We start from the raw sequence: 26,282 nt of genomic DNA on the forward strand, positions 1-26,282 counted from the left end.
CAGCGGGTGTCTCCAGCAGTGGTGACACCCGCTGACACTGGTCGTGGACCCTGAGTTCATCCCACAAAGTCTGGTGCGTCCCACAAAGTCGGGTGCGTCCCACAAAGTCGGGTGCGTCCCACAAAGTCGGGTGCTTTGCTGACATGTGCCTGATCATGCTGGTGGTGGTGAGGCTGGTAGTTTTGTCACCCCTGCTGATGCTGGCATGGCAGGTGGTACAAATGGCCTTTTTGGGGTTATCAGCAGAGTCTTTAAAATACTTCCAGACTCTGGAAGACCTACCGGTTGTACTGGCAACGTCCCTCGTGTTGGTGTTACGGGGAACGGTTGCCCCCTTCTGTGTGCGGCCACCACACTGCTTCTTCCTGCCTGTTGGGGTACTCTGCCTCCCTCCCCATGTGTGCTGCTGGCCTCGCTCTGCGTGTCCTCCTGCCACGTTGGGTCAGTTACTAGATCATCCACCACCTCCTCCTCTTCCACTTGCGCACCACGATCCTCCTCCTCACTTCGTGGCAATTGTCTCGTCATCATCCACCTCTTGTGACAAATTGCCAGTGTCGCCTTCCTGTGGCCGTGGCTGTTCAAATATTTGGGCATCGCTACATGGGATCTCCTCTTCCACCACTACAAGCGGAGGGGAGAATAAATTCATATTCTGTTTTATTTATTACACCCATCGCCAGTCCCTCCAATAAAATGTCCTTCAACTCTTTAACATACATTGTTGTGGGGTTAGCTGGTAAGATTTTATAACTATTTTGGTCAGATAGAATATTTTCACATAGTTGCTGATAATCAGCAATATTCAAAATAACTGTTCCCCCCTTTGTCGAAGGGTTTCATTATTATTTCAGGATCTTTTTCAAGCTGATTAATTGGCTGTATTTCTTCTTTACTACAGTTATATTCACATTCTTTCATACTGATAGGTATATATATAGACCCTGCTTCACATCCCACTCTCTGCAGGTTAGGACAGAGGGTGGAGGGACCCATGTTTGATTATATGCACCTAGCACTTTAGTTCCCTGGATACAAGTTAGTCCCCTGAGGATTTTACTTGGATGAAACGCGTTGAGACATGAAAAAGGGAAAGTGCAGGGTCTACATATAGGGCTAGCTGTGGACTGCCCTTGTAAGGGCAGGAGTTTTGTGGGGTCAGTAATATTGTGAGCTGACAGGGACTAAACAGGGTCAGCTAATGTCCCCACATTGTATCCAGAAGGTACCTCTGGATAACAGTCTCCTCCCTTGACAACAAAGACAAATGGGTGAGAAAATTCCATTTTCTTCTTTTATATAAATGAATTGTCATTTTTGTTTTTTTCTGCACTCAGACTACATAATATATAATCCAATTCATATGTCAACTTCATGTACTCTTGGACACTGGGTAAACATGTGGTCCATGAGTCCATGTTGAATGATTATCTTGATTATTATGTCTACAAAAAATCTATTTGTTAGAAGGTATTTGGTTGATTCAGGGCTGTTGTGCTGAGCCCTGTTGTTCTACTGTCCCACTGCTATAGAAATCTATCCAAATAAGTTGTTTTGGTTGATCAGAAAACTATCTTTTTATACATTGGGGTGGTCTCTGTGCCATAATTCTGGAAATTATCAGGTTGGCTGGGCGACTTTCTCCATATTTGTTGTAAGTGGTATTTTATATATCTTTTCGTAATAAAAGTTACATTTTAGAATTCACAATTTTGCTGTCAAATCTTCTACATAGTGAATAAATTGGTTTGAGTGGCAGCTGTACACTCCCATGTAATTGCTTATTAATTAATCACTCTTCCAAGGGGCATTAAAACCATCTTGTTAAACCACTCTGAACTCCACAGCTCTTCCAAGGGGCATCGATATTGTCTTTTTATTCCACTGCGACCTCTACCACCCTTCCAAGGGGCATTAAAACCGTTTAGTTAAACCACTCTGAACTCCACAGCTCTTCCAAGGGGCATTAAAACCGTCTTGTTAAACCACTCTGAACTCCACAGCTCTTCCAAGGGGCATTGATATTGTCTTTTTATTCCACTGCGACCTCCACCACTCTTCCAAGGGGCATTAAAACCGTTTTGTTAAGCTACTGTGAACTCCACTTCTCTTCCAAGGGGCATTGATATTGTCTTTTTATTCCACTGCGACCTCCACCACTCTTCCAAGGGGCATTAAAACCGTCTTGTTAAGCTACTTTGATCTCCACGTCTCTTCCAAGGGGCATTGATATTGTCTTTTTATTCCACTGCGACCTCCACCAGTCTTCCAAGGGGCATTAAAACCGTCTTGTTAAGCTGCTGTGAACTCCACGTCTCTTCCAAGAGGCATTGATATTGTCTTTTTATTCCACTGCGACCTCCACCACTCTTCCAAGGGGCATTAAAACCGTCTTCTTAAACGACTCTGAACTCCACAGCTCTTCCAAGGGGCATTGAAATGTTATTTCTAATTAACTCTAACCTCCACGACTCTTCAAACGGGAATTGCATTTCCTCCTAATTTTAGTCAGCTTTTGCTTTTCAATGCATAGGCGAAAACTAAGGGAGACCCACTCCCCAATAATGGGTAGAAGGTTTTTAGTATGCTGTAATCCACGTCTGTTTCAAGGGGCATTGCAGTTCCTCATAATTTTTGGAAAGCCTTCCGTTCACTGCTTAGGCCAACAGTGCACAGGAGACCCAGTTGCTATAAATGGAAAAAATCATTTAGTTAAGGTCCTCTGACCTCCATGTCACTTCCAACGGGCATTGGAGTGCCTCTAAATTTTTGGTAGGCATTGCACTCACTGTATGCCCTATAACTGTGTAGCCGAACCGCTTCTTTTGGTACAGAAACATATCCTACAAGACATGTGTGGTTGACTGGCCTGATATTGATGTGAATGGTCCCTGTTCCTCCTGCTCTTTCTCCTTTGCCACTACCTCATCCATCATTCATCACCTAAAACTTTGTTTTAACGGGAGTCATAGAACTGGGATAGTAGCAGGAAAACATCCAGCAATCCTCGGAGTAGGTAGGATATGCGCCAAAACGTTGACCACCTCAGACCTAGCCGCTATTACATACATGCGTTTGCATTCGAAGAAAACAAAGCAGATGCTAACTTCTATCATCATCATCACCATTCTCCTCACCTTGGCACTCTCAACTCCCCTGATGGAGAAGCCAGGGCCCACTGGAGGAGTCTGGTTCTCTGGTGGGCTCGTTTAATGCTACCCTAAAGCAGGCCAGGCTAAGAAAAGTGTGGGCGAAGGTGACAGGAGAAATAGGGGCGGCTGGGGACCGTGTGTGGACATCCGGCCGCCCCCAGGCGGCTGGGGACCGTGTGTGGACATCCGTCCGCCCCCAGGCGGCTGGGGACCGTGTGTGGACATCCGGCCGCCCCCAGGCGGCTGGGGACCGTGTGTGGACATCCGGCCGCCCCCAGGCGGCTGGGGACCGTGTGTGGACATCCGGCCGCCCCCAGGCGGCTGGGGACCGTGTGTGGACATCCGGCCGCCCCCAGGCGGCTGGGGACCGTGTGTGGACATCCGGCCGCCCCCAGGCGGCTGGGGACCGTGTGTGGACATCCGGCCGCCCCCAGGCGGCTGGGGACCGTGTGTGGACATCCGGCCGCCCCCAGGCGGCTGGGGACCGTGTGTGGACATCCGGCCGCCCCCAGGCGGCTGGGGACCGTGTGTGGACATCCGGCCGCCCCCAGGCGGCTGGGGACCGTGTGTGGACATCCGGCCGCCCCCAGGCGGCTGGGGACCGTGTGTGGACATCCGGCCGCCCCCAGGCGGCTGGGGACCGTGTGTGGACATCCGGCCGCCCCCAGGCGGCTGGGGACCGTGTGTGGACATCCGGCCGCCCCCAGGCGGCTGGGGACCGTGTGTGGACATCCGGCCGCCCCCAGGCGGCTGGGGACCGTGTGTGGACATCCGGCCGCCCCCAGGCGGCTGGGGACCGTGTGTGGACATCCGGCCGCCCCCAGGCGGCTGGGGACCGTGTGTGGACATCCGGCCGCCCCCAGGCGGCTGGGGACCGTGTGTGGACATCCGGCCGCCCCCAGGCGGCTGGGGACCGTGTGTGGACATCCGGCCGCCCCCAGGCGGCTGGGGACCGTGTGTGGACACCCGGCCGCCCCCAGGCGGCGGGGGACCGTGTGTGGACACCCGGCCGCCACCAGGCGGCGGGGGACCGTGTGTGGACACACGGCCGCCACCAGGCGGCGGGGGACCGTGTGTGGACACACGGCCGCCCCCAGGCGGCTGGGGACCATGTGTGGACACCCGGCCGCCGTGAGGCTGGGGACCGAGTTTGGACACCCGGCCGCCGTGAGGCTGTGGACCGAGTTTGGACACCCGGCCGCCGTGAGGCTGGGGACCGAGTTTGGACACCCGGCCGCCGTGAGGCTGGGGACCGAGTTTGGACACCCGGCTGCCGTGAGGCTGGGGACCGAGTTTGGACACCCGGCCGCCGTGAGGCTGGGGACCGAGTTTGGACACCCGGCCGCCGTGAGGCTGGGGACCGAGTTTGGACACCCGGCCTCCGGCCGTCCCCTAGCGGCTGGGGACCGAGCGTTAACACCCGGCCGCCGGGCGGCTGGAGACTGAGTATGGATACCTCGCTGCCGAAGCTGCCATGACGTAGTGGCCAGCTTCGCCCTACTCCAAACTAAAAGGCCCCATTTCAAGTGAAAGCTAGCAGTATGGTATTGCAGCCTGCAGGTGGGTGGGTGGTTGGCTGCGTATTTGCGCTTGCATTGCAAGGAATGGGGGAGGTACAATTGAACACTGCCCTGGGACAAGGACTTGCACGGGGATAGTTGCAAGTCTGCATCTTCTGATGCGGCAAGGATCACTTCTGATGGGCACACTTTTAGGCAGTGACCTGGGTGTCAGAGATTCTTCCAGGGGTCTTCCCCATGCTGTTCCCATGTCTTTTCAGCACTATATGCATGTGTCACACAGCACATGGCCAGATAAGGTTGTAAAATGTTAAAATGACATCTTCCGGTGAATGCATTTGTCACTGTTGAAGGCAATACAAAAGTGCAAAAACGCATGAAAAATCCTACTTGTGAACATAGCCCAAGGTGTGGAGGAGTATTTTTGTTTTTGGTTATTAATTTTATCTTATACACAAGTCTTTACCCTGGAAAGGAAATTCCTTAACATATTTCACAGGAAAACCATGTTTCGTTTTTGAACGTTTTATTGTGAACCCGTAAAAGTGGCTTAATACCTCTGACCACGTTGTTGACAGCAGTGACCTGGGGGTCAGAAATGCTTCCTCGGGCGATCCCCATGCTGCCCCCATGTCTTTTGAGCACTGTCAATATCGTTTTGGGCACTTTTTAGGCTTTCTACAGACAGCCGGGGGTGCTGCTGCAAAAATTCTCGGGTCTCCCATATACTAACATTGGGCTCCTTGCTCGGCTCGAGCACCCGAGTATCACGGTGAGCTCGGCCCGAGCACCCGAGTATCACGGTGAGCTCGGCCCGAGCACCCGAGTATCACGGTGAGCTCGGCCCGAGCACCCGAGTTTCACGGTGAGCTCGGCCCGAGCACCCGAGTATCACGGTGAGCTCGGCCCGAGCACCCGAGTATCACGGTGAGCTCGGCCCGAGCACCCGTGTATGACGGTGAGCTCGGCCCGAGCACCCGAGTATCACGGTGAGCTCGGCCCGTGCACCCGAGTATCACGGTGAGCTCGGCCCGTGCACCCGAGTATCACGGTGAGCTCGGCCCGTGCACCCGAGTATCACGGTGAGCTCGGCCCGGGCACCCGAGTATCACGGTGAGCTCGGCCCGGGCATCCGAGTATCACGGTGAGCTCTGTCTGAGCAACCGTGATGCACCCGAGTATCACGGTGAGCTCGGCCCGAGCACCAGAGTATCACGGTGAGCTCGGCCCGAGCACACGAGGATCACAGTGAGCTCGGCCCGAGCACACGAGGATCACGGTGAGCTCGGCCCGAGCACACGAGGATCACGGTGAGCTCGGCCCGAGCACCCGAGTATCACGGTGAGCTCGGCCCGAGCACCCGAGTATCACGGTGAGCTCGGCCCGAGCACCCGAGTATCACGGTGAGCTCGGCCCGAGCACCCGAGTATCACGGTGAGCTCGGCCCGTGCACCCGAGTATCACGGTGAGCTCGGCCCGAGCACCCGAGTATCACGGTGAGCTCGGCCCGAGCACCCGAGTATCACGGTGAGCTCGGCCCGAGCACCCGAGTTTCACGGTGAGCTCGGCCCGAGCACCCGAGTATCACGGTGAGCTCGGCCCGAGCACCCGAGTATCACGGTGAGCTCGGCCCGAGCACCCGTGTATGACGGTGAGCTCGGCCCGAGCACCCGAGTATCACGGTGAGCTCGGCCCGTGCACCCGAGTATCACGGTGAGCTCGGCCCGTGCACCCGAGTATCACGGTGAGCTCGGCCCGTGCACCCGAGTATCACGGTGAGCTCGGCCCGGGCACCCGAGTATCACGGTGAGCTCGGCCCGGGCATCCGAGTATCACGGTGAGCTCTGTCTGAGCAACCGTGATGCACCCGAGTATCACGGTGAGCTCGGCCCGAGCACCAGAGTATCACGGTGAGCTCGGCCCGAGCACACGAGGATCACAGTGAGCTCGGCCCGAGCACACGAGGATCACGGTGAGCTCGGCCCGAGCACACGAGGATCACGGTGAGCTCGGCCCGAGCACCCGAGTATCACGGTGAGCTCGGCCCGAGCACCCGAGTATCACGGTGAGCTCGGCCCGAGCACCCGAGTATCACGGTGAGCTCGGCCCGAGCACCCGAGTATCACGGTGAGCTCGGCCCGTGCACCCGAGTATCACGGTGAGCTCGGCCCGAGCACCCGAGTATCACGGTGAGCTCGGCCCGTGCACCCGAGTATCACGGTGAGCTCGGCCCGTGCACCCGAGTATCACGGTGAGCTCGGCCCGGGCACCCGAGTATCACGGTGAGCTCGGCCCGGGCATCCGAGTATCACGGTGAGCTCCGTCTGAGCAACCGTGATGCACCCGAGTATCACGGTGAGCTCGGCCCGAGCACCCGAGTATCACGGTGAGCTCGGCCCGAGCACACGAGGATCACAGTGAGCTCGGCCCGAGCACACGAGGATCACAGTGAGCTCGGCCCGAGCACACGAGGATCACAGTGAGCTCGGCCCGAGCACACGAGGATCACGGTGAGCTCGGCCCGAGCACACGAGGATCACGGTGAGCTCGGCCCGAGCACACGAGGATCACGGTGAGCTCGGCCCGAGCACACGAGGATCACGGTGAGCTCGGCCCGAGCACACGAGGATCACGGTGAGCTCGGCCCGAGCACACGAGGATCACGGTGAGCTCGGCCCGAGCACACGAGGATCACGGTGAGCTCGGCCCGAGCATCGCGGTGAGCTCGGCCCGAGCATCGCGGTGAGCTCGGCCCGAGCATCGCGGTGAGCTCGGCCCGAGCATCGCGGTGAGCTCGGCCCGAGCATCGCGGTGAGCTCGGCCCGAGCATCGCGGTGAGCTCGGCCCGAGCACCCGAGGATCACGGTGAGCTCGTCCCGAGCATCACGGTGAGCTCGTCCCGAGCATCACGGTGAGCTCGGCCCGAGCACCACGGTGAGCTCGGCCCGAGCACCACGGTGAGCTCGGCCCAAGCTTCCAGCACCCGAGCATTTTAGTGCTCGCTCAACACTAATCCTAACACTATCCATACACAGGGACATCCCTGCCGCATGACCAGTGATAAAGTGAGGACTTCCCACTCACCAAAAGCACCCCACCTTGTTTGGCCAGAGAACCCCCCCAGCACCCAGCACTACACATAAAAGCGCTTGTCAGGTTTCTGAGGCTCCATGGAGCCGGCTGCATGACCCCCCCCATCCCGCTCCTTGTTGAGTCACAGCATATGCACACAGTGTGGAGACCCAGAAGAGATTCACTGGCCTGATGTATAGCACACATTGTGTGTATATGTAACACTACTCAACCAGGAAGAGAAGAGGACATAAGGCCGGCCCCCAGGACCACCCTGCATACCTGCTCAGTGACTAGTGGGTAGTAATCGTCTAATAATGCATGCTACATACATTGAGTAGGCATGTGTATATCCACCGGACACATGATCCAAACAGCCTCTGTGCACCCTGTTATCCCATTAAATAACTGATATACACAGATATATCTGCACATGCTTACTTATATTTCATCTGTTACTAATACAGTACTTGGACCTGATGGTAAATAGAACTTACGTAGATGGTTCACCGCTGCTGCTGCCGGCAGCTTCACAATCTGGTAGCCTAAGGAGATGAATTTATGCATTATGCATTGATACTTTCTACAGACCTTCATATCGGCCACTTCGCTTTCCACCCCCAGCCCCTCACATCTACTTTCCAGCATCTCATCATTACAGTAACTTGCTGCGTACAGGTCACCTGTCATGGAGCAGTGGTTAAGATTTTTTTTTTTCTTCATTGCACAAATCTGCCTTTATTCAAATGTGACGCAGCTTTTGCATGTTTCCTGGCACAGATTCTGGTACAGAAAAAGCAATGTGAACATACTCTAACACATGTAATACAGTAAACACTTTTAACTCAGTTTAAAAAATAAAAAAAGGTCTGTTCACACTGCTTTTTAGTGCGGTAGAATTTGTGCTGGAGAACGCTTTTTTTTAAGAACACGGTTTTTTATGTACAACGATGGGGGACATATATATCCCCCCAACCTGGTTAATATGTCCCCCATCCTAGTGTATATATATCCTTCCTAGTATATATAACCCCCAACCTGGTATATACTAGGATGGGGGACATATGGTGTATACATTCCCCAACCCAGTATATATAACCCCCAACCTGTATATACCCTATGTCCCCCATCCTAGTATATATATCCCCAACTATTATAAGACAGACACTGGTATTATAAGACGGACCCCATTTAATAATAAAAAAATTTTTTTTTCTCTTTTCCATCAACAAATTTGGGGTGCGTCTTATAAAGCTAAAAATACGGCACTAAAAAGACCTAAGTCACCCGGGGTAAAGATGCCTCCAACACTGCCACTCCATGTATCGTGGATCTATATTTGCTACCCCCATAACCACCCAGATTCACATAAAGATAGAAGGAACAATATAATTACCTTGTAGATGTTTTATTGTAGACTGTGCACCCACGTTTCTCCAAGAAATCAGCAAAAAAGTCACTGGCACTTTCACATTTGCTTTTCTTATAGTCCAGTGAGTCGTATGGAACCGCAGTCAGGAAGATGGTCACCTTTCTTTGCTTCCTTTAAAACTTCAAGCTGCTCATTGGGAGAAGTTGTAGCCATACAAGATTTCTTCAGATGTGAATGTAGGTTGAGCTGAAAAGTTTTACATAGCTTGCAAAAACTTTTAACACGTTTTTTTTGTGAAGACATACTAGCTAGAATCAGTAGGTACTGTTGCTCAGGTCCACTAGCTAAATGAGGAGCTTGCACACCAGCTGCCTTCTTATTTTGTTTCTTATCTGTAGTCTAGCTAATTGATGAGGAGCCCACTTGGTAGATGTAAATTTTTTTACATGTCAGCCAGTGGGGGCTCTGATAAGGAGGGAGTCATCTACACCTACCTGAATTGATTTCCAAACAAAGGGAGTTTAAAGCAAATTATACTGATTTCTACACTTAAGCTCCCGTCTCACATAGCGAGATCGCTAGCGAGATTGCTGCTGAGGCACGGTTTTGGTGACGCAACAGCGACCTCACCAGCGATGTCGCTGTGTGTGACACTTTGCAGCGATCAGGCCCCTGCTGTGAGGTCGCTGATCGCTGCAAAGTGTCTTGGACCATTTTTTGGTCCTTGCCCTCCCGCTGGTCAGCACACATCGCTGTGTGTGACCAGCGGGACGAGCGATCAGGCTGGTAACCATGATAAACAGCGGGTTACTAGGGGCACACGCGCATTTAGTAACCCGCTGTTTATCAAGGTTACCACTCTGCTACGGTTAGCTGTAACCTCCCGCTCACCGTAGCAGAGTGGTAACCATGATAAACAGCGGGTTACTAAGTGCGCGTGTTCCCCTAGTAACCCGCTGTTTATCATGGCTACCAGCCTGCTCCTGCTTCAGCAGCAGGCTGGTAACCAGGAGCAGGACATCGTGGAAAGATTATTTCCACGATGTCGCTGCTCCCCTGATCGCTGGTGATCCTGCCTGTTAGAAAGCTCACCAGCGATCACTTAGCGATGCACCAGCGATACCGGACAGGTCACATCGTTGTCGGTATCGCTGGTGCGTCGTTATGTGAGACGGTACCCTAAGTAATGCACATTTTAGAAATGGACATTGTCTAATTATATGAATGATACAAAAAAAAATCGATAGATATAATTTTAGTATTTACAAGTAAATACCTTGATGTGCTGGCTTGTGCTTCCTGCATTTCTTCCCATAATCGTAGGACCAGAGTGATGGCAAATGTTTTGTTTATTTTTTCGGGCATCAGACACCTGAATGCCCGCACCTCTGACCGTAAAAGTGACCCAGGGTCTAAAAAACGACAAAGTCCCTTCATTTTGAGTAATTCCAGTTAATTAGTAGCATATGGTGCAGTCGTTAACCGGATTTACCCAAAGTTTATTGACCCGATTCCGGACACCTGGATGCCCGCACCCCCTATTCCGGACACCTGGATGCCCGCACCTCTGGCAGTGGGAGTGACCCAGGGTCTAAAAAATGACAAAGTCCCTTAATTTTGCGTAATTCCGGTTAAGTAGTAGCATATAGTGCAGTCGTTCACCGGAATAGGGTAAATAAAATGTGGGTAAATCCGGTTAAGTAGTATCATATAGTGCAGTTATTCACCGGATTAGGGAAAAATGGACTTCGGGTACCGACTGCGCTATATGCTACAAATTAACTGGATTTACCCAGTTTAGGGAAAATGGACTTTGGGTAAATCCGGTTAACTATGGCCTGTGATTGGCTGAGGCAGTTACATTTTCTGGTCAGAAGCCACCAGGATGGACAGAGTAGTTGAGAAGCAATTATAAGTGATAGTACAAACACTTCAACAGTAAAATAACTTTATTATAGAATAAAATAACAATATAACTCACAAACTTTTAATATATAAAGTGCAGACATATAAAGAACGGTGGGTCAGCTGCATGGATAGAGCCCATGTAAAAGTGTCAAGTTTTCAAGCCTGAACATTCCCCCCTTCTCCATACTCCATACTCGTTTCTTCAGAGTCCATAGTCAAAAAACAGTTCTGTCCCTTTTATAAATTAGGCAAACGCTTGAGCGGGACCACGGGGTTCATCCTCGGACGAGAAGGGCTAGGTCCTTCAGTGCTTTAAAGGAAAACAAATACTGAGTGTTAGTATGCATTACATTTTTTTTATGTCTTTATTTTAACATGAGGGTACCCTTACATGCAGCAACAGTTGGCAGATATGTGATACCTGTCAGCGGTGAATCAGTGTCAGGCCGTTTGAGCGGCCCAACGGACCGGGCACTGAGCGAGCGCTTGGTCTGTCAGGCAGATGCTGCAGGAGCGTGACTCAGATGTGCACGGACACTGATGGGGCCAGGACATGTTTGTTTCTGAAAACTGTAAAGCATAAAGACCCTTCCCATCATTTAGAGCAGGGATCTCAAACCCCAGGCCTCGAGGGCCACAAACAGTGCAGGTTTTCAGGATTTCCTTAGCATTGCACAGGTGACGATTAAGGAAATCCTGAAAACCTGCACTGTTTGGGGCCCTCGAGGTCTGGAGTTAGAGATCCCTGCTCTAAATGATGGGAAGTGTCTTAATGCTTTACAGCTTTCATAAACAAACATGCCCTGGCTATCACATTAAATGGCTGTACTTTAACACCAGTTCTCTCAATGTACATAAGCATGTTCCAGAATTACCTGGAGGAGCTCCTTTTTAGCGACTGGCCCGACCTTGACATTGTTTCAGTGCTGGGTGAAGAGCCTAAACCTGCCCTGAAATAAAACCATGAGTATTAGAGCTCTTACGGAGTGCACCCATTAGATTGGCATCACAGTATTGAACTCATTTTAACCCTCCGTCAGGGGCAATATGTTTCATAACGAGTTTAGGGGCATTGCGCCTGTCAGGCACAGGCTAGAAAATTGGCTATTTTTTCCTTTTTTTAAAATTTCAATGCTCTAAAAGTGATCAGTTACCTTAATAGGAATGTAATAAATGAGAATACACATAATCAGGTGGAAAAAAAATGTTTACTAACCAGAAAAGTAATATGTTTCAAAGTGCACACATTTTGCTACTTGCAAAAAAAACCCCGACAGTTTTCTTCAAAAACTATTAGTAAACATACAATTTAGATAAGCAAAATAAATGATAAGGTTGCTGAAATAGTACTGTACTCAAAATCAGTCACTATCAGATGTTAGCGGTTCACCTGTAAAAGTACACTTGCAGAGCAATGAGCATGATTTGCAGATCATTTCTGCATGAGACAGGCAAATAGCATTTTTGCAATTTTTACATGCATAATTTGAGAGTCTCTGGAGTCCTGTTTCTACAGTGCAGGTGTTGCATCTCTGTCTTTTGGGTGGTGGGGAGCTGGTGATTCTTCGCGTTCATGTTCTGTGTGAAATTTTCTCAGCCGCATTTGCATGCTAGAGGGTATTCCAATTGTTTTCACACTTCTTCTGCGAAGCTCTGCAATGACCAGTTCATGAGCCAATGTTTTTAGATAGAGTCTTCTACGCTGTGATCCCAGCTGGTTTCCTATGTAAATAACTTGAGAATTTGTTCCTGCCACATTTAGCATAGTGAAAAAAATTACCATTGGCCAGCGCCTGACATTTCTGCACACGCTGAAAGTAGCACACATCTGATCTGCAGGGTCTACACCACCCTTGGTTTCCTTGTAAAACATTATCATTTCCGGCTTATTTTGTGCTTCAGACCGAGGATCGATCGCATCATCATCATGAAGCGAGGATACAAGAATAACATTTTTGTTCTTGCGTGGGACATAGGACACTAAAACTTTGCCATCACTAAATCCAAACATACTGTGGTATTGTTCTCTCCCTTTCACATTGATAAACTGTGGCGGCAATTGTGTTTTATTTTTTCGCACAGTACCCACATATGATATTTTTTTGGATTTCAAAAAATCAATCAAACCCACATCAGTAAACCAGTTATCTGCAGTTATATTTCTCCCCGAACCATACAAAGGCTCAGCCATTCGCTTTACCACCTCACTCGGTGTGTTGCTTACACAATATGGATCTGCTGGCTGTTTCCCCGCATAAACTTCCATATTGTAGGTATAAGTAATCCTGGAGTCAGCAAGGGAAAATTTTTTTAGCCCGTATTTGTTTGGTTTAGATGGGATATATTGCCGAAAGCCACATCTACCACGAAATCCCGGGAGCATTTCATCACTAGTGACATTTTGACCTAGACAATAGCTTTTTTGACAGGTTTGCACAAATTTTTCAAGTATCTCACGAATCGCAGCAAGCCGGTCTTATTTTTTTCGCTCAGTTCTGGTACTTCTGTCATCAAAACGAAGACACCGCATTATAATTTTGAATCTCTTTATATTCATTACCAAGGAAAATTTCTCAATGCCATCCCCATCTCTACCCCAGAGCTCCTCCACACTCTGTCGGTTTGCCCTATAGGCGCCTGCAAGATATAGCAAACCAATAAGCGCCCTCAGTTCAATTACATCAATAGGGTTGACATCTCGCTTTCTAATGAAACTGTCCCTTATGGTGTCCATGTACTGATTTGTATATGTCACAATTGTGACCAGAATGTCATCAGTGAATAAACCGTTCCAGCATTCCATTTCATTTTTAGCATTCCTTGCAGTTCCTATGACAGCAGGAAGGTGGCTCAAAATGTTATGCGAGCGTGTGCGGGAGCGTTTAGGGGGTGGCTTTTTTATCCATTTAGTTGTTTTATCTTTGCCCAAATATGTTTCTATGTCTAGAGCATCCTCCTCACTCTCTCCATCTTGATCTGTATCAGACACATCTGGACATTCTTCCACATCTGGACATTCTTCCACATCATCTTCTGAATCAATGTCACTTTCTTCCCCTAAATCTTCTAGCTGTAAGGGGTCTGTCTCATCATCATCAAGCAGTATATTTTGCACTTGCTCAACATGATGGGCATTTGACAAGTCAAATATTCTCCTCGCCATTTCAGAAGAAAAGCTGAAGCAAGAGAGAGAATATGTGTTAGGGCGCAATGTGCCTGAGAAGCACACTCTTATTTCTAACAAAACCTTCTATGACAAATTCACAAATTTAGCACTAGCTATTCATAAAACAAGCTAAAAAAACAATTGGGATGAATAAAAACAGCAAATACTAACCGTCAAAGGTGTGACGCATTCAGGGGCAATGAGCCTGAGAAGCCAAAACACTGATATCTGATCTCCTGAAGCTCTGCAGCACAAGAGGCTTCTCAGGCTTCACACAGCCTTTAAAGTTAGGAAGGTACTGGGAGGAGGGTGTTTCCCAGACAAACCACTGAAGATAGAGAAATGAAACGAAGGGAGCTGCGCCTGTCAGATCAGTTGCCCCTGACGGAGGAGTTAAAGGTTTTCTTTGTTACTTTGCAGTTACATATAAAAACCCTTTACTGAGGGTTGGGACAGCATAGGAATTTAGTGCCACTTGTGGGGGAATTGCCAGGCTATCCCCTCCGATGATTGTGGTGTCCCAAGGCTTCCTTAACCACAGTAAGCAGAGAATCCTGGGCGACATCACTTGCAGCAATGGTGAGCCAAGCATGTTGCTCAAATACTGCTATTACTCGATCAATTAGCAAGCAGTGACAAGCATGCTCAGTCATACCTAATGGTAGGCAGGAACACTGGGAACACCCCTGCAAGTGACACGCGTGGTTATTCCTGGGCTGTCCTGGCCCATCCATATAAGATGGGTCTCTACACCCACATTTACAACATGCAAGGATGTTCTTGCCCATCTGCATGCAGCGACACATGCTTTAGGGTGGGAAACTCTGGGGACACCCCCACATGCATCACTGTTGGTGGGGACAACCAGACAGGTGTGACTGCTGCAGGTGTTTGGGGAGTCTTCCCATTATTTCCCTGCATTATCGTGGATGCTAATTTTCAGCATCTGTGTTCAGGATAGTGTATTTTCCTAACAGGACTGTATCTTGCGACAGCCTCCAAGATGCATCATCAGTAGCAATAGATATATTCGGATACTGAGCATGCCCAAATATAGCTGACAACAGTACACCCCACCACTAGACAAGAGGTAAAAAAAATTGTCAAACACTTTATTACTGAAACAAATTAGACTTATGCCAAAAATAACAATGTAAGGAAACTTATATAGGAGCTTGGCGTAGGGTACACTTATCTTTTCCAGCCTTCAACCTGTGGGGAGAGAGGAAAAAATATTGAACAGTGCAGTATACTATACAAGGTGCCTTTTCACAAGGTGATTAGCAGTTGCTTGGTCACTGTAAAAAAGCTTTACTTCCAGGGTGCTGAGCAAGAAGATCATTGTTCATTGGCTTTTTTTTTTTAAAGCTAAAACCACACTGACAATCTAATTGTGTAAATGTAGAGACCAATTGCATCAGATTGGTCAGATGTGTGATGGCTTGACAAATTATCCCATGCATGTAAAATAATTCTTACTGTGTAGCTTTGTGCTTACTTACACTTTCAGCTTCTCTGCCGCAGCTTGAGCTTGCAGGGCATCCCTTATTTTTCTCAACAGCAAATAGTACTTCACATCTTTGACCTACAAAAAGAGGTGTCTAATTAAAGCACTGTGCATTTGTGCTGCGGTAGTAATCCAGTTTTGGTGCGTTTTTTGGTCAGTCACTGCATTTGCCAGCAAAGTGAATGTAGCTATTAAATGCTGTTGTGTTGTGACATTAGTGTTTTCTACTGCTGCATTGGAGGTGTGGAAAGCGCATCCAGAAAATGAACATGTAAATTATTGCTCTTTTCTGCAGCACTTTAGTCATCAACTCCACTCTAATACAAATATAGCATCACAAATGGATTGGTATTCAGTCCATTTGGTGTGTGTGTGTGTGTTTTTTTTTCTGCAAAAAGATGCATTTTAGCTGCAGAAAATGCAAATTCAATTAGGACTTCTTCACAATGTGAATGTGGGCAGGAACTTACTTGCAAGAAAAATGTTTCCTCTTTTCCCTCCATCTTGGTTTGCTTCTCTTTACCCGTTTGCCCACTCTCTATCCGCACCTTTTTTCCTGGTGTCTCCTCTTTTCTTTATGAAAAGCAGATGGAACCCCTAAATATCAAATTGTTAGTGAATATTTTGTTGCATCACAACCTCATGTTTAGGACTCTTCCTACCTCTCTTCTGGCTCACTGGAATCGCAGACTCCTGAGATGTGGATGCAGAATCCTAGAGGAAAGAGACACACACTTATAAATGGCAATGAGTCTGCTGATTCACTTTAATTAGGGATGAGCAGATTTATTCCAGCAGATCCTTTATCTGCTCAGCATACTGAGTGTATACTTGGATATCCCCTGCACACTAAGGCTATGTGCCCACGATGCAGAAATGCTGCATATTTTTTACGCTTCTCCCTGGCAGGAAAAACACATGCGGTTTTTACATGCGGTTTTCCCGCCAGGTAGAAGCGTTTGTGAAACGTCTTTGCTTGCATTTCTGCATGCGGGTTATCAAGCGCTTTTCCAAGCGATTTTAGCATCACTTGGAAAGTGCTTGACAACTTGTTCACACTATATAAATCCATGCAAAAGGCAAGGATTTATAGTAGTGTGACCAAGTTAGTTAAAAAAAAGAATAAAAATGCTGAAAAAAATAAAAAAATATAAAGTTTTATACTCACCTTCCGATGTCTTCCCGGTGTTTTGTCTGCGCCGTCTGGTGTCTTGCACTTCTCGCGGTGGTGTGAAGGACCTGCGGTGACGACATTGAGCCATGTGATGGGTCACATGACTCAGTGACATCATGGCAGGTCCTTCACATCAACGCGAACATTGCAAGACACTGGACGGAGCAGACAAAACACCGGGAAGACATCGGAAGGTGAGTATAAACTTTATTTTTTATTTTAAATTAATTTTTTTGCAGTTTCTATGGTACCCAGGTCTGGATGAGAGTCTTCTCTCCTCCAGACTTGGGTACCATCCGCACATTGAAACGCATATAATCCGTGAGTACAAATGTACTGACACGGATTATGTGCGTCTCAATGCAAGTCAATGGCGGCGATTACGCTGCGCTTCCACAAAATTAATGGACATGCTGCGGATTTTTGAGCACAGCATAAACGCTGCGGAAAAATCCGCAGCATGGGCCTTGACAATGCGGCTTGTCATTTGGGACCATGGGGGGCGGATTACCATGCGTTTTTGAAGCGTTTACGGTGCGGAAATTCCGCAGCATAAACGCTTGAAAAACACTTCGTGGGCACTGAGCCAAACTTGTACAGAAATCTAGCATGTCATTTTACAGTATGTGTATTATATCAGCATATGTGCAATCTTTTCTCTTACTATACAGCACTAAAAAAAGGATTATAAAGTTATCCCATATACCAAACTGTTGCAATCACACACTGTGTAATTAGAAAAATGGTAAATCATCCCTCTAAGCAGGCCAACAAACTGTAGAAAATAATTTGAACTTACCATTTTACTAGGTGAAAGGGCACGTCTTAACTGCAGGAAACAGGAACAGTGTATATAGACATGCCTCACAGGCATGTCCTCCCCTCAACCTACTCCCCTCTCATGATTGGCTCTTCTCACTGCTACTGGAGTTTAAGGACACACCCCCTTTAAAAACAAACTCTAAGTAACTTTATTAGCACCAACGCTCATTACTCAAATGGACCAACTGTCAAAAGTGCTTTTAAAAAAGTCCAGCGATCTCATCTGGGTTTACAAATTGAAGAAGCAGAGAATGTACTGTCTACATCAAATACATGCAAACTGAATATCCTACGGAAGAAAACCAAAATCTGCAATAATTTGTCAAGTATTTTGATGGGTTTTTCAAGGCCCTTTAGCACCTTCTTAATAGTTAATTGGGCTGGTTTCAAGATGGCTGCTACATGTTGGCCATGTGTGGTTTGTCCACTGTCAAACCTTTTGCCACAATAAGCCATGGTGAGAGGTTTGTCTCCAACCTGGGGGGATAAATAATATTTACTCCTCCAGCCACAGGGCCGGTCTCCACTGGGCAGGGAGATCGGTGCCCAGCAAATGGCTCCGTACTGACTGCCCAGATTCTGTGCTCTCTTCCATATAGGTTCCTCACCCAGTCCACAGGCAACCTCTTTGTAGTGCCACTGAAGTCCAGGAATTCCCAGCCTACCTTGAAAAACTGTGAGATAATGGAAGCCAACAAACTGTCGTACCTTTGTATTTTATGTTTTCTTAGCATTTATCATGTTTCCATCGATTTGACCCTTTGTGGGTTTTTTTTGCTGTTTATTTAGGGCTTCCTTTATGGGATGAGAGGTTGGAACCCTGATGCATTTGTGAGAATCACCTAATTGTAGCAAGTTAACGTGTGTTTTTTTTTATTTTTTATGGCATGGGAATAGGGGATTTGCATGATGAGCTAAACATTACTTTGTTCCAGCCTTGGATGGCGGAAATCCAGTATTTCTGATGATCCACCTTTCCCATGTTTTTATGCCACTATCCGTCCCCATGATGGTAAAGATTTAAATTGCAGCTGCAGTGTAAACTTGAGCTACTTGACCCTTCCCTCAACCTGTGAGTGATTTAAAAGTAGTTATTTTCATGCCTCCGGCCATGGGGCTAGTCTCCACTGGGTAGTCAGATTAGTGCAGAGCACTTGGCTTTATACAGTCTAATCAGCTGTGTTCTCTCCAGTTCAGGTTCCTCACCTGACCCACCATCCAGCGATACCACCAGGCTCCATGCCTGCATCCTTTTCTGCCAAGAATGTATGGTCACTGAGGAGTGTTTCCAGGACCTTCCTTAAAACGGCAGCTGAAAGTGCATCTCAGACAATTGCTGAGAGGCAAAGTATATATCGGGCACCCTTTCTGTAAGGAAGGTGCTTAAACATTTCGTGTCCTCCTAGTTCATTGCTTGATCTCAAGTCATTTTCCTTGTACTTTGCACTTGCCTTGTGCTTTGCACTTGCTTTTGCTAATACTCTCTTTCCTTAGTGCCTGTCTCAAGGGAGCCTGCTACATGAGTTGGTCTGCACCTGCCTCTAATTGGTGAACCTGTACCATGTTCTATCCATCTGCATTGAACTCTGCTCTTGCTGATTCCTGTCAACATCAGAATCTATGTAGGTAGGTGTCACATGTCGATCAGAGCCACGTGCCCCTGATCCTTCCTCACAACTTCCATGAGTTCCGGGTTTAGGATAATGTGAAGCGAGCTTATAAATTTTATATATTTATTTACTCAAAAGAGCAATGCTAGGTACAGTATATACAAGCGGTTACAAGATATATATATATACAGTATATATATATATATACAGTAGTCAGACAAGTACAGTAAGGAAGCAGTAATACGATACATTAAAATGAAAAGGAATAAAAGTGAATATACCATACTTTCATCAAAGGTCTCTGGATACGGCAGGAAGGGTGCTGTCATGGGTCCAGGGCGGTTCCTTGGTCTTTCTGCACATCTGTAGCGACAGGTGACCCTCAACAGAAGACGCCTCCTCTCTCTCAGAGGGACACATTTATTCGGAACTTGGGCAGGGCAGAAAATAGAAGATTTACATGTAATCTCCTCTTCCCTTCTATCAGACATTTCATAATCCATTTCCCAGCAATATTCTCATTGTAAGGTGCGCATGGTAATTAATCTAACACAGGAGCTTCCCCTGACTTCAGAGGTAATTCAATTAGCTATTCTTCATTGCCATGATTCAATTAGCTCCCCCATACTCTTGTCAGGAATAGGCGTTTGCACTACAAAGGTATATATCCTAGCTGACCTGTATTCAATTCTCTCCTGGCTTGTCACCTTGGTGTGAACGGAGGCTCCCAGGGGTTGATGTATTGAAGGGAAACAAATGCTGATGTAAATACTTTGTCCTCTCGGAGGTGAGACTGCAGGCCCAGGTACCCATTGGGTTATTGCTGATTACCTGGAAGCAGCAGGAAGAAGGGGGGGAACACATGGCCCTCCAACCCCCTGGGGTCCTTTGAAGTCAGACAGACTAGCATTCCTGCTTAGACCTTCATAAATGGGAATATGAATTTCCAGTCCCTGGCCTCACCACAGTAGGGAAGATCACACCTTTTTGGCTGCAAAACACTCAGATGTGTAAATCCGTATGAACATTTGCGTGGTCAAAAAATACATGGCAAAATTGCAAGCTTTTTTTACGCACGCGCATGCTTACACTGGTTTTGCACAACTTTAAGCGGTTTGCAGCATGTCCACAATCTGAGTCACAAAAGTGAATATTTTTCATGGTCAAGCCTGACTATTTGAAAGCCTTAAGGGCACTTCACACACTGCGACATCGCTAGCGATGTCGCTGAAACGTCACAGGTTTTGTGACATAACAGCGACCTCTCCAGCAATGTTGCAGTGTGTGACATACACCAGTGACCTGGCCCCCTCTTTGAGGTTGCTGATCGCTACAAATCGTTCAGGACCACTTTTTGGTCCTTGGTCTCCCGCTGGTCAGCACGTATCCGCGTGTGTGATAGCGAGAGACTAGCGATCAAGCGACCTCCCAGCCAGTGCCCAGAGTGCGCTGCCCCCATATTTATCCTGGCTACCAGCGATCTCACGGGTGTAAAGGGGCCCTAAAAGTGATGTGAAAATATAATGTTTATACTACACCATCCCCCACCACAGCCTTGCAACCAAAGTAACAACTTGCAGAGGTCATGGAAGGGACATAGATAATCTTGGGTTCATTCATCCGGACAAATGCCCGCTTTGCATTAGTGAGGCAGCCCTCATCTTGGGCTCATTCAGTCAGCTATGATGACATATTACCCCCATTGTGATGTCCTAACACCTCACTTTCATATCATAACACCCAACTATAATGTCCAAATGCCTCACTTTGCTCTAATAATACCCCATTGTCATGTCATAATATCTCGGTGAGAGCTGGCTACAGGGTAATCTAGAACCCTCAGTAGCCAGCTTTCACCCTTGGAATAGGTGCCAGCTGGCTACAGGTCTTCTAGGAGCATCCATAGCAAGCCCTCACCCTCACAATGTTTTTAAATAATATCCCACTATGAGGTCTAATACCCCCCATTTTGATGTCTTTGTACCCCATTGTGATGTCATAATATCCCAATATGATGCCATACCTCATTTTGATGTCATGATACCCCACTATGATGTCATAACCCAAAGTGATTTAATACTTTTGATCTCATGATACCTCACTATGATCTAATATTTAACTATGATGTCGTAATACCCCATTTTTCTGTAATACCCCATTATCTTGTCAAAATACTCCATTGTGATGTCATAATACCCCACAACTATAAAAGAGAGGCAAAAAAAGTGAAACATTTATCACTTGTTGTTTATTGAAAGAATTAAGGTTTAGGCCAAAAATAACATGTCATGCAAGAAAACCTGTTATAAAGGAGTTTGGCATAGGTGAGACTTCTTTGCCACCATTCAACCTGTGCAGAGAAAAAATAACAATATTAAACAGTGCAGTATACTATATCAGGTGCCTTTACTCGAACTGACCAATGGTCAATAGGTCACTCAAATGAGCCCTTTTAATTGATTAAAGGGGGGTGGAGGAGGCTGATAGAGCTGAAAGGGGTTGTAGAAGGAGCCTGTGGTCTCATGGCGAGAGCTGGATGGGGCTTTGGTGTTATGAAAAGGCCTTCAACCCTATAGAGGGGCCTGTTGCCCTGTAAACTGAGCCTGTGGTCCTGTGGACAGAGCTGGAGGGGGTTATGGCCCTGTGGAAGGGACCTCTGGCCCTTTGCAAAGGGTCATTGGCCTTGTGGCCCTGTGTGATTGTTGATGGTCTTAAAATGATCCCATAAAAACACTTGCATATTTTTCAAGGATCCTGTAGCTTAAAGATGTTTCCTGACCATTCACTCTAATGTTCAGGAAGCATCCTACAGCAACAAGATTCTTAAAAAATACACATGTGTTAAACACTGTGTAGCTTTGTGGTTACTTACCAATTCATCTTCTCTGCTGCAATTGAGCTTCCAGGGCACTCCTGATTGGCCTCAATACCAAGTAGTGCTTCTTACCTTTTACCTACAGAAAGGGTTGTGCGTGAGAGGCACATGGAGGCATACTAAAAGGTAAATAGAGGCACAGGAAGGGACAGAGGCACAGAGAACAATAGAGAGCCACAGATGGGCAAATACAGTGATTGAGAGGCCCAGAGAGACAGTAAAAGGCACTTTGGGGAGAAAGAGAGCATGCCAGAGAGTGGTGCAATGGGGAGAGATCAAGAGAGTGCCAGAGAGTGATGCACTGACTGAACAAATGGTCATTTTTATAGGCAGTTCTACATGTCGGGTTGCTGGACAGCTGGGGGTCATGCTTACCGTTGTTAGGGATGGTAATATATTCTGCTTCCCTAGGCCTGATTTCCAGGGACTGCAGTGCTCTGACTGGCAGGAGCACTTTTATGGCTACCTGACCTTTAAATTATTATGGATTCTAGTAATACTGACAAAGCATTAGACTAAACGGCTCAGAAAGCTGACGGTAGTAAATGATTGTGCCATTTGAACAATTGTCAGAATTGTTTCATCATAGCCATATGACTTCCACTTTATTTTTATCTGCAAAATAGTTATTAAAAGGACTCTGTCACCAGGTTTTTGACATCCCATCTGACAGCAGCATAATGTAGAGATAGAAATCCTGATCCAGCAATGTTTCACTTACTGAGCTCCTTGCTGTCATTTTGATAAAATTACTGTTTTCTCTGTTGCAGATTTGGCAGCTCCTAAGTATGACTGGACTACTTGAGTAGTGCTCTAATGATAATCTCCAGATGATTTAACAGTGTTTTAATGCAAACTACACTGAGCAGCCTAGTAAGTGATACATCGTTGGAATAAAGATCTGTGTCCACATTATGGTGCGCTCTGATGAGATGGCTAAAACCTGGTGACAGAATCCCTTTAACACTAATACAAACAGTACAAATGTTTCTAATAAAGAAAATCTTCTCCCACTGCTTCGAGGGCCCCGTTCACATGGAATTGTAGAACAACCTAGAACAGAAAAGAAACAAATAAAACATGAATTCAAAAACTTTTACAAGATCGAAACTTTAGTCTCAGAAACGCCTCATTCTTTCTTGGGAGCTGATCACTGCCATCTTCTTAATCTCTTCAAAGGAAAGAAGGGAAATACATATGTTAAAACAGAAATGAGTAGGCTGATTGCTGGTGAGCTGACACATATGCAGACTTACCATCGATCAGGACCAGCGAGAACACTGGTAACTATGTAAACACGCGGGTAACTAAGCGCCGCGTGGCGCTTAGTTACCCGCTGTGTAACATGGATACCAGCTCCCAGCGCTTGCTGAGAGGCGTTGAGAGCTGGCTTCTTGCTTGTCTCCCGGTGTCACACGCAGCGATGCTGCATGTCCACCAGGCGACCATCGCCAGGTTTTAGAACATGTTCTAAAACCTGGCGAACATCAGCAAGCGATTTATCGCTAGTTGATTAGCCCTGTCACACACGTCAATATCGCTCCAACGTCTTGTGCAGCAGCGATATTGACGTGTGTGACAGCCCCATAAGGCTCTTTCCGCGATGGAGATGTCATCAATAAACGCCGGTTAATATACCGTTCCGCCTACTGTTTTCAAGCAGCCGCTACTGAGAGCACTTTGCCTGGGTATAGGGCTGAGGATGCTCGGAAGAACAAGTCATTGTCCATAACATCACAAGCTATGTAGAGGACTTTCAGGGCTACGAGAGCTACTTTTCAGCATTTGCTCCGGTACCATAGGTCTTATTCAATTGGTACCGGAGTTTGGTAAACACTGGTGGCCAAACTCTTGGTGAATATAGAAGTGCTGCATATCTGTCAGCCTAGATGTCCTCTATTTACCTTGAAAGTTTGAGGACAGAGTCTCCTTCTGCAGCACAGAAACAGAAGTCAGAATAACATGAAAAAATGTGTTACCGAAAAATGGCCACAAGATACCACCACTAAATGATTTCACGGTTTTTGGGCTGTTACTCTTGGTGGGGAAAAGTCTTCGACCACAAATGCATAGGGTGTTTAGAGGAATTTTACGACTACAAGAACTACCTTGCGACTTTTGAATCAGACTTGGAGCCGGAGTTATCGGAACCTACTGACACCCACACATCGGCAGTTTCCCAACTCCTACTAGCTTGCTTGATTTAATGATATACCCACCTTTGAGTCCTACTATTTAAATTTGACACACCGAGGTCCTCTGTTTCACCCTGGGCACTGTAGTCTTCAGCTACCTGGACCATTTGCTCCTCTTCTCCATTGCTCCCTTCTGCTTCTCTTTAGGGGAGATAGAAAACAGAATATTACATTTTATCAACAGTTTGGTGAAATAGATCATAACTGCTTTGCAATAAATTACCTTGAGCTGCTTGGTTGAGGTTGATTTTCCGATGCTTTCCCTGCTGCCAAGACCAGTGTGTATGCTTGGCAGAGGTCTCCTAACGTTCTTTCTCTGTAATTCCTCTCTGCTGTCATGTTGGAGTGACTGAGATATTTAGAGAAAAGATAACTCTCTTTCTCTGTTAAATGTGACACGGCCCATGTTTCACAAGTTTTTCTTGCCACCTGACTAAAGATGGATTTAAGTTTGTACCTAGATAGCAATAGAGTAGATCATAAATACATGGCACAGCATCATTAATGTAAGATTTTGACTTTTAAGACTTACTTCTTCTGGTAGCGGTCAAGGTCATTGGATATATTATGTATGTGTTTTCCGGTAGTCGATAAGAAGAATCTATCCGGACTGTCTTGTTTGGCCAGCACTGGTCTCACTTTTTCAAAGTAGACGTTAAACCACTGAAACAAAAAAAAAATAAAAATAAATAAGCAAAACAAAAACAGTAAACCATTTGATAAAGACTGAGTTGGGCTCTTCTATCTTAAGGTATGAAATTTGAAAAAAACACTAAATTAATTGCTGGTGTCAGACAGCACCAATGTCACAGAGGGACGGACGTGCCTGACAAGGAGATGGAAACCTACAGACTAAATGGGCGGTATCTCTCCTCCTCCTCAGTTGTATTCCGAGCATGAGAGGGACTACACAATATAAATATATAGAAAAGTCATCTCACACCAACCATTTGTCAGACTATAAACTATACGCACAATTCATTAAGAGTGCAGAACATCTGTTATAAGGGAGAGCATATCTATTATTACTGATAAAGCATCTTGGAAGCTGCTGCAACATACATTCTTGTTAAGAAAATGCACTATCCTGGACACAGATGCTGTAATTTTGCATCCTGGATACTGCGGGGAAATAAGGGAAAGACTCCCAACACACCTGCAGCAGGATTTAGCACCACGTTGTCCTGTAAAACCTGCATAAAGGGAGGATCTATTGAAAGGGACTGAATGTTGCTTATACTCTTTGGCTGAAGTCATGACAACTAACAGATCCCTCTCTAATGTGGGTGCCGTCGTAGTGACAGGAACATCTTACCATTTCTTCTTCTTCAGTAAGCACAAAACAGGCTACTTGGTGGGCAGCAGTCTTATGGGATTTAACTCCGACAATTATTAGCTGTTCATTTTGATAGATGTGACGCATCCTCTCTGTCCACTCAGAAACCTGTGAGTCAAGACATGGGAAAGCTAGATAGACATGTGGCTTTAAATAAGGATAATGAGTAGGTTTGTTACTTACCGTCAGTTTTCTGACAACTCCTGGTCTTTGTGTTTTAGTATGATTAAGGCCTCAAGGTAATAGAGAATCTCCAACTGATGCACTTCATTTCGGGATCCTCCTTGGACATCCTCGATGGCTTGCAGGAAAGCTGGCTTTGCGACGGTCAGGATCTCCCGGCATTGCTGAGGTGTTTTGTCCAATTTATGCAACTCTAGGTACCTAAGAGAAAGATTAATAAATGTGACTGATAGGTGAGGCCTCTAGCTAAAGTATGTGTGGGAAACCCAGGAGCAACGGAGAGAGAAATTACAAAAAAAAATCTTACTTGTACATCTGTAAGAATAAATATTAGCTGACATACCTTTTGCCGACTACCTCTTTAGCAATCCCCTTGGACAATGTCTTCTG

The 26,282-nt window shown here is 47.0% G+C and overlaps 2 long non-coding RNA genes across 2 annotated transcripts in view; one reads left to right on the forward strand and one right to left on the reverse strand.

Annotated features, from left to right (window-relative positions):
• The window catches only part of LOC141222256 (uncharacterized), a 72,941-nt gene that overhangs the window by 18,705 nt on the left and 27,954 nt on the right, over positions 1–26,282 (forward strand). The gene's annotated exons all lie outside the window — the stretch shown is intronic.
• LOC141222254 (uncharacterized) lies at positions 15,643–17,790 on the reverse strand. Its single transcript, XR_012290083.1, has 4 exons — positions 17,671–17,790; positions 16,360–16,411; positions 16,168–16,294; positions 15,643–15,775 (listed from the first exon to the last, which is right to left on the reverse strand). It is a non-coding gene; the product is annotated as an uncharacterized lncRNA (long non-coding RNA).

The sequence above is a fragment of the Phyllobates terribilis genome, unplaced genomic scaffold (genome assembly GCF_046119375.1).
Source record: "Phyllobates terribilis strain yellow unplaced genomic scaffold, ASM4611937v1 Scaffold_351__1_contigs__length_1975267, whole genome shotgun sequence".
Lineage (NCBI taxonomy): Eukaryota > Metazoa > Chordata > Amphibia > Anura > Dendrobatidae > Phyllobates > Phyllobates terribilis.